This window comes from Sciurus carolinensis, unplaced genomic scaffold, assembly GCF_902686445.1.
Source record: "Sciurus carolinensis unplaced genomic scaffold, mSciCar1.2, whole genome shotgun sequence".
Lineage (NCBI taxonomy): Eukaryota > Metazoa > Chordata > Mammalia > Rodentia > Sciuridae > Sciurus > Sciurus carolinensis.
The window spans coordinates 723,971-733,213 of record NW_025920158.1 but is presented as its reverse complement, the minus strand read 5'-3'; positions in this window follow the sequence as shown (position 1 = coordinate 733,213).

Here is a 9,243-nt window from a genome sequence, read left to right as displayed (position 1 = left end):
GTGCCTGCAAAACTTGGCAAATCTACAAAAACCAGGGTTTGTGACGTTCAATGGGTGACTTGCACAGGGTGTGGAGTATACCGCAGTAAAGCTGCTAATTCCAATCACAATCAAAAGGATGGGAGGGTGGCTTTCAAGTGAAGAAAATCACAAAAGCTGGGGAAACCAGGCCAGGGACACCAAGGCACTGTGGGAAGTGGCCAGGAGGAAGTGGTCATTCTGGAGAGGAAATGGCAGCTTTTTTACAGTGGTACAGGATGCTCAGAGAAGCAGTAGAATGACACCCAGGACCCGTTCCCTTCTTACCTCCTTGAACCCTAGCATAGTAGAGAACTACCCCGGTTTACAGAAGTAAGTGCAAAGACTCACGGTTAGTCTGGTCAAGAACTCCCGGCTAGAAGGTTGGCAGGCGGGGGTTTAGAAACTCATCCAGAATTGGCATCTGCTTGTAGCATGGAGCTGAAGATATCAGTGCTCACTGCGGGTCCTAGGCATCCCCTGCCTAATCTCCGCTCTTCTATGGAATAGCTTCACTCCTTGGGTCCCAGGTTGACGCCTGCAAAATGGAACTTTGTTTCCAATGTGCACATTCCACCATTGACCCTGCAGGGCTTAGAAAGCCTATTTCTCCATCTTCCAAAGGGAGGCAAGGATCCCTAATCTAGCCCCCTTTCTCAGGGCTGTCTTAGAAATCAACAGTAAAACACAATACAAATGGAACCAAAACCACATGCCCTGCTTAGGGCTCCTCATAGAGCAGGTCCCTTGCAATCTCCCGGGGTGTTGCGAACCGGCGCCCCTGCCGACTGAACCCCACATTGCGCAGAATGCAAGCACACAGGCTCACCACTTAGGGGTGTGACCTCCTCGGGCACGACCGCTTTGGCCACGCTACTTCTGGGTGGGCAGGTCAAGAACGAGGCCACGTAACTTTGTTCCGGTGTGCTGAAGATGGGGGCGCCCACGGCTGCAGCGTGAAAGTTGTGGGAAAATACTTCCAGTGGGCTGGAATCAAAACAGCAGGATTTGCGCCATGTCGTGAATGATCGTGAAGAACCTCCGAATGGGGTGACGGCAGAAGCAGGTTTGGGGACTCTGAAAGTGGGGCCTGCTGGGAGCTGTGGGGAAGAGTTGGCTGGAGAAAATTGAGAGACTTCCGCCCTCGGTGGGACTCTGGGCAGATCCGAAACCCTAAAGGGGCAGAATCCTGGATTTATCCCCACTTGACTTCTGGGAAAGAGAATAGCAGCTGCCCAAGGTTTCCTAGCCAGTCCGTGGGTACCTGACTCCAAACCCAACAACCCTCTTTTTAGGGAAATGCCAACCTCTGCCTCTGCTGCTCCCCAGTCTCTCTCAATCGATCATTTCTTGGTGATCAGTGTCTGAACCATCACGGTACTTGTATTGCCCTCCCACTTGGGAGTCTGTTGGGGAGGCTTGTGGGGAGTATGGCTCCGAGGACCTGTGTTCCATCCCCACTCTCATCCATCCCCCTTGGGACAGGTAGGAATATCACCAAGGATTTTAAACCATTTATCCTAGCTGCACTTTACTGTCTACCTAGAGCCTAGCACAGAACCCAGCACTTGGTAGGCTTCTGATGAAACTGTCTGATCAGTGAGTGAAAATGGATGAATGGATGTGGCAATGTCTTTCCGGATGCAGTGGACTGAAGTGGTCATCTTTCCTCTTTCACTGTAGTTCTTGAATAGAGAGCACCCACACCATTGTGTGGCCGAATCACATGGCCCCAGTACAAAGAGAGCCATTTGGATGGTGTGAGAATGTCTTCGGAACTCTTGCCTCTGTTCTGGGGAGTTTCTTTCCCTAGAAAGAGAATTCAAGGAGCCATTTCGCTTTTATTATAGTGTTTTAGGGTTTTTTTCCTCTTTGTCATGTAGGAGGAACTTATGCCTCGTGATTTAAAAAATTAAAACAGGACTGTTGTATATAAAATGAGAAGTAAAGTCTTTTGCTCCAACTCTCTGGGAGTACCCATCTTCAAATGGTTTGTTTTAAAAGGACTCTCCATAGGCTTCTCTGTGGACCTAGGTACTTTGCTCATCCCTGTAGTTTATCCCAGGGACTAACTGCTGACTCCCTCTACTATGAAAGAAGAGGACCTTAGATAATCTATTCCTTCCCTCCAACTTCTAAGTATTTTTAACTATCCTGCTATTTACCCTAAGTAGAATACTTTTAAGATATTTATTATTGATCCATCCACCCACTTTAAACAGCATCTCCTGATGCTTCACTTAGTTGGATGAGAATTTAGCATGGCTACCCTTCTTTTCTCTCCTAGTTTCATTTTGCCTCTCAGTGTGGCGGCTTCTCTCTGTTGTTCATCTTGCCTGATGAATGAAAGAATTAGTAACAAAAACAGTAACAGTAGTAGTTAGCCCTTGGAGAGTTTACTATGTGCTGGGCACTGTTCCAGATGCATTAGGTACAGTAACTCATTTAATCCTCACATAAGCCTGCAAGACAGAATCTACTCTTATATCCATTTTAAAGTGAAGAAACCAAGGCATATCAAGGCAAAGTTATTGGCCTGAAGTCACACACAGGTGATAATTCATACAACAGGGACTGAATTGAGGAGTGTGGTTCTAGAATTGTCAATTCTGACCAGTACCCCATTGTCTCTCTTAGCATAATTGCATGCACTTAATTATTTTCCAACAGATGAACATTTAGTAATGAGTGCTTCTGGTGTTGCTGACAGTGTAGACAGAAGTGGGCAAGACTTGGTCCTGCTTTTATGAGTTTGCAGGGTAGCAGAGGAAACAGATACCAGATCAAAATGCAGGGACTAAACTATGAGCCGGGTACTGTGGGAGCCCAGTGGGGTTTGGTTACTGACCCATGTGTGGGATCTTGGAGAGGCTTCCTGTGGGAACAGGGAGGAGCTGACAGTCCCTGCAGCAGAATGATGGGGTCAGAGTTCAGCGAGGCCCCTGTGCAGTGGGGGCATGAGTTCACTTATACATCTGAGCTGACACAGCCCTGGATTCTGTAGACCTTGGGCAGGTCATTTATCCATTTCTCCTCTCTAAAATGTGCATAAAAACTCCTAACTCGGTGAGTGTGATATTTGGGTGAGACCAGAGTTACTACAAAGCTGCCTCTGAAAATTTCTTCCTCCTGGGCCACCAGTGCCTATGGGTTTCTGTGTTTTCAAGCTGGTTTGGTTTCTGTGGCCCCCAGGTGCCTCTTAGTACCACTACCATCCCACAGTTCTCTGCTGAGTTGTGAGGGTGGTCCTGGGGTCATGAGGATGCTGGAAGCCAGGAGCCAGTTCTGCCTGGAATGGGGGCTGCTTGACAAGATTGTAACAACATCACTGGTCGGATTTCCATGGCTGCCCGCAGCTTGCCACACCTCGGAGATTGGACAGTGGTATTTATTCCTACAGCTTGGAGGTCAGATATCTTAAATCAAGGTGTTGTGGGGTTGCGTGCTTCTGGAGGCTATAGGACAGAACCTGTTCCTTTGCTTTTTTGTCTTCAAGAGCCTGCCTGCCTCCCTGGGCTCCAAGCCACACCCTTGAACTTCTGTCTTCAAAGTGTAGCACAGCATCTTCCAGTTTCTCTCCCTCTGTTTCCATCTTTACATCTCCTTCTCTGACTCTGACCCCCGTCACCCTCTTGTAAGGACCCTTGTGATTACTTTGGACCTGGATAATGCAGGATTATCTCCCCACCTCAAGACTCCAAATCGAATCACATCTGCAAAATCCCTTGTGCCCTGTGTGGTGTGTAACCAGTTCTAGGGCTTAGGGTGTGGCCGCTTTGGTAGGCTGCAGCATCCTCCACCACAGTTGGCACACAGAGCTTGCATGCTCACTCTCTCATTTCTTCTGACCAGCCTCTTTAAGTGTCTCCTAAGCATGCCATAATGGTGATTTTGTACTTGGTCTTGACCTCGTAGCAGCCCTACTGGGTATGATGACATCATGTGTCCCTTGGGATACTCATTTCTTCACCAGTGATGTGAGTAGAGGGCACATAGCCAGTGAGTGTTAGAGTCAGAGCTGGCCTGACTAGTAAAGCACATGCCGCTACCTCCTTGTCTCTGGCCACCCCTGGAGAATCCTGGAGCCCCGGGTTTCTAGCCATTTGTCCCTTCGCTGTAAGGCCGCACCAGCTCCTCCCCACCTTCTATCCTAGATGACTAAGAGCGATTAGACAGCTGCTTGCTGCTTTTGGCACGTTGACCGACTGCAGCCTCAAGTTCACCAAAGACGCAAGTTCCGCAAGTTTGGCTTCATTGGCTTCAAGTCTGAGGAGGAGACTCAGACCTCACTGAGATTTCAACAAGAACTTTATCGACTTGTCCTGGATCACAGTGAGTGGCCGGGATCACCTGCCTGTCTCTCCAGAGCAACACCCACCATCCACCTTTCGTCGAGCGTGTGGATCCCAGGGCTGTCCTCCTCAGGCTGTGAGGCCTTTGGCTGGCTTACCAGGTCCTCTCTTCTGTGTTCATAAGAATATCCTGAGAACAAGTCAAACTGTGGCTGGCCTGTCCTGAGTTTCGACTCAGTGCAGGCTGTCAGGTGTGAGAACAGGCACGTCTGAAGCCTGGGGTGGCACCTGTGCTACCAGCCGAGAGGCACTTGAGAGCCACAGGTGAGCATCAACCTGCCCGTCAGTGTGCTCTCAGGAGCTGTCAGTCACTGCTGGGAATCTGGGAAGAGCTGTGCCCTGGTCCCTGTCCTCACGAACCTGCTGCCTCTGCACAGGCAGAGCACTGTCAGATACAGGCTGCTGTGGTCAGGGTGGTCAGTGTATCAGAGACCCTGGGAAGACATAGCAGGACCCACCCTGGCCAGGGAGGGGTCAGGAAGTTTCCGGAGAAGGAGGTCCCACTCAGGTCACCCACATGATAAAATGTTCACTGACATGATAAAATGTCTCCAGCGCTTTGCTGAGAAAGAGAAAACTGATGGCACGAGAGCCCATCGAGGCAGCTGCATCCCGCGGTCTGGCGTGGGGTGGGCATGGGTTTTACCCAGATGTTGATGACAGCAGTCAGAGTCATTTCCCTCTAACCTTCACAGAGACTTTCTGGTATTTGGGTTTTGCCCCACAGACTTGCTGTTATAGGAGCAACTGCTTTGAACATCCTCACAGCAGGATGGGCCCAGATGGCAGGCTTTTTCTTCAGGGGAGGGCTTGGTGACAGGGCGACCTTAACTGTCTGGGAGTTGTCACTGGGCTCAGCCCTCTGTTGTCACCCTGGGCAGGACCAGCCCTCTCCACAGTCACCTTGAGTAGGTGGCCTTGGGTCTGGAGAGGTCCATGCTCATCTCCCTTCCATGCCCCGTGCCCCCTGGGCTCCCTGTTACCCATGCTTGTTCCCCAAGGCAGTGGCACTTGCCTCACACTCACTAGTGACCCCACAGCTGTCACTCGTCCCTGCCCCTGCCTGGCTGTACATGTGGCCTGCATCTTATGTCATCCTCAAAGCCGTCCTTTGGCATGGATGGTTAAAAACTCAGGCTTCTGGGTCCCCAGGCACCTGAGATCTCTGTCACCTACAACCTGGTCACCCATGCTCCCTCACATCTCTGTGCTCCCCATTTCTGGTCTGGGGACTGGGGAGAGTCGCAGCTCTGCTGCCCACTGTCAGGGGCTCAGCTGGTCAGTCCTTGCAGGGCACCGAGGGCACCTGTGTGGGACGCCTCAGTAAAGTAGCCATTGTAGTGATGTCACGGGACGGTAATCATTCACTGAGCTCAGCAAGTCGGTGACAGCTGTCTCTGAGAAGCCCAGGTACCCAGGTGCTGAAGGGCACCAGTAGGGCTGCTGACTGTCACGTCAGGTGTGGAAATGGCCCTGTTCTCCTGCAGGTGGAGTTCTGCAAGTGTTTTGGTTACCCGATGAAGCCGTGAGACTGGAGCAGACATGCCTGGAGACCAAGGCAGCCTGAGCAGCCTGTGTGAGGCCCTGTCCCCCCAGAAATTAAGAAAGTATGCAGGTGGCCCCGAGGGAGCTGGGGGCTGTGGGCACCACGGGGTCACCTCCTGCTTTCTGTGCGACCATCATCATCTGTGCCTTCTGCTTTTAGGATGACAAGAAAAGACAGGTCCCAAACTAACTGGAGAAGGTGAGTGTCCCATTGACGGAGAGGGCTGGTGGCAGCAAGTCTGAGGGTAGGGCTGGTCCAGGAAGCAGAGTGCCACACTCTCCACTGTCCCTCTCCCATGGACTCCTGGTCGCCTCATCCTGCAGAGTCCACTCTGCCTCCTTGATGACCTGCAGACCCTCAGTGCCACTAGAGGTGAGAGGGTGCCTGACCTGCTGAGAGCTAGGATGACTGGGCCACCTGAGCTGTCTCCACCTCTTCTCCCCCCATATCTCTGCCACCCTGGTTCTGGTGCCACCAACTGAAGGAAGATAGCAAGTTCCAGGAGTTTCTGTCAGTTCACCAGAAGCAGACCCAGGTGGCCACATGGGCAAACAATGCCCTGGACACAGAGCCCTGATAGGGAAGAGCAAGCCGACCAGTGACTACCTGAACTTTGACTCCGATTCTGGGCAGGAGAGCAAGGAGGAGGTGGCTGAGGAGCCAGCAGGTAAGGCCTGGGCCTCTGCACCTGTGTCCTTCCCAGCCTGCCTGCCCTGTGTGTATGCTCACCACACCTGCTCGCATGCACAGGCAGCCTGCCCTGCCGACCCCAGGCATGGGCCAGCCCAACGCAGCTTTTAAGTTCTCTTAGTTAGCAAGCCTGCTGCGACTCTTCTGGTTCCTTGCTCAGGCAGTAATCAACAGGATTGGCTGAGCACATGCAGTGTGCTAGGCACTGAGAACATGGCAGTGAACAGGAGGCAGAGGAGCCCCTCCTCCTTGGAGCCATCAACTGTCCTCCTGGTGAGAGGGGAGAAGCAATAGCAAAAAAGAACCCTGGATCACATCATTGGTGACAGAGAGGACAGGAGGGCTTGGAAGGGGAGCTGTGGGAAGGCCTTGCTGGTGGCAAGCCTTTGTCCCCATGGGTCAGTGCAGGGCAGCTAATGGTAGCGAGTGACCAGTTGTAGTATAGGTTGGTAGATCTGGTTGGGGGTCCGAGTCAGGGCTGGTTTAAAGATGAAGACAGGGACACAGCATGAGCTGGAGGCCTGGCAGATTTTCTGTGCTGAGCTGGAATCTGAAGGACTCGTAGGACTTGGAGGGACACAGGCAGGTGGCAGAGAAGGGGTCACAGACAAGGGTGCAGCATCTCAGGGCTCAGGAGAGGGGAGCAGGGGCTGCAGGGGCGGACGTGGCCCTAGGTGGGCTGAGGAGAGCAGGGAGGGAGGAGCCAAAGGGGTGGGCTCACAGGCCTGGGAGGGGTGGTGGTTCCCTCCTCAGACTCCTGGGCTCCGCCCGGGTGTGAGAGGCTAGAACACAGTCCCAGCAGCCCGCGAGCATGGGGGGCACCCTGCACACTCCTTGGCCTCCCTGGCTCTCCATCTGTAGCTCCTCAGTGGCTGACGTCTCACCAAGTGTCCCTCGTATGTTATACAGCATGTCCAGTGTCAGGTAGCAGGATGGGGACGTCCAGAGCGCAGCACACAGCACATTGACAGTGATGTGCTGGAGGTGCTTTGGCACCGTCCTGCTGTTCAGATGGAGAGTTACCCCTACCTGGGATAGACCAGTGGCCCTCTGTGGTGACAGACCATAGTGCCTTCCTCTGTAGTAAGGCCTTGGTCGTACCTACGCCTTCTCTAACATGTTACGTGCCTGGAAGTAACCCAGCTAGGAGGGTCAGCAGTGACTGCAGAGCGCTGTCTAGGAGAGAACCAGGCTGTGGCAGAAGCTGTGGCGCCCTGGGGTGTGGTGCCTTCATACAGAGCTGCAGAGCTCCGCCCTCTTGTTGCCCATCACAGGGTTTCCTGGGGCCACTGGACACAGGGTCCCTGGTCGTGGTGGGTGTGGCACCTCGGCCGCCCTCCAGGTTTTCAGCCCTGTGTTTCCCAGGTCTCTGGTTGCCCAGGAAGGTGACCCTCCTCCACCTCGGCTCTCTCAGCAGAGCAAGGTCTTGAGCCAAATACGGCTGCACAGAAGTGACTCGGACATGGAGTACCTGAAGTCCAGATGGTCACCACCGAGTCATCCACAGAGGAGGAGAGTGAGGACGAAGCAGTGAACTGTGATGAAGGGAGTGAGGCAGAGGAGTCCTCTGCCACCAAGACCCAGCAGGTGCGAGGGAGCACAGGGGCCCTGCCTGGGAATAAGAGGCCACAGGAGCAGAGCCTAGTGTGCCTCTGGGGACAGGGAGGGGTTCTGTGCATGTCCACGTGGTCCTGCGGCCCCATTGCTGGGATGCCACATGGAGGAAAGACTGCCCCCTCTGAGCTCAGTGCCTGCCACACCTGGAGGGCCGCCTGCCACCTGTCAGGGCTCTGGGAGGAGTGAGGGTGGTGGCCGTGTTGCACGTGGTGTTCAGTAACAAGGCGGATGGACTTGAACAGGTCGTCATTGATAGATGAGATTAGTCAAGCCCACCTACATGCCCGGTGATGCACTTGCCATCAAGGAATGTCATCACCATCTCTGGGGCTGTTGTTCTTCCATTTCATAGGGGAGGAAACTGAGGCCTGGAGAAGGGAAGTGACAGGATCCCATGATGGGGTCAGGCCCCAGCCTGGGTCTTCCAGGCTTTGAAGTTGAGAGTATACAGGTGCACATGACCCTTGAGGATGGCCACCTTGTCCCCCAACGGGGAGTCCTCTGCTCCAGACACAGGGCACTTGGACATGTGTGTGTCCCCATTCTTGAGTTGGAAGCAACCAGTCTTTGCTTCCCAATGAGAGGAAGGGGCTCCCTCTGCCTCCTTCTCTTTCCTCTTCTCCTCCCTCCTTCCTAGTTACCGTGCCCTGCAGGGAGTCTGGGAGTTTGAGGCCCAGTCTCAGCTCTGACCCTTGGGGGCTGCTGGGGGGGATGCTTCAGCCCACAGGCCTCTCTGATCCTCGTCTGCAGAGGACATCCTGGCAGTGCCTGCCTTCCAGCCATCTCCTGAACCCTGTACTCAGGGTGGCCCTGGGGTCACCATGTCCAGCAGGGTTGGGGCAGCAACCCTCCCAGCACATCAGCGTTTTCCGGTTTGACTAGAAATGACCTTGTTCTGCACCTATTGGGTCACTGCACTGCTGAGGAGTGAGTTCTAGCTGGGCAGGTTTTAGCACCAAAGGATCTACCAAAAACTTAGGTTGTGCAGAGCTATCTGGAGTCCAGAATTACAGGAAAAGG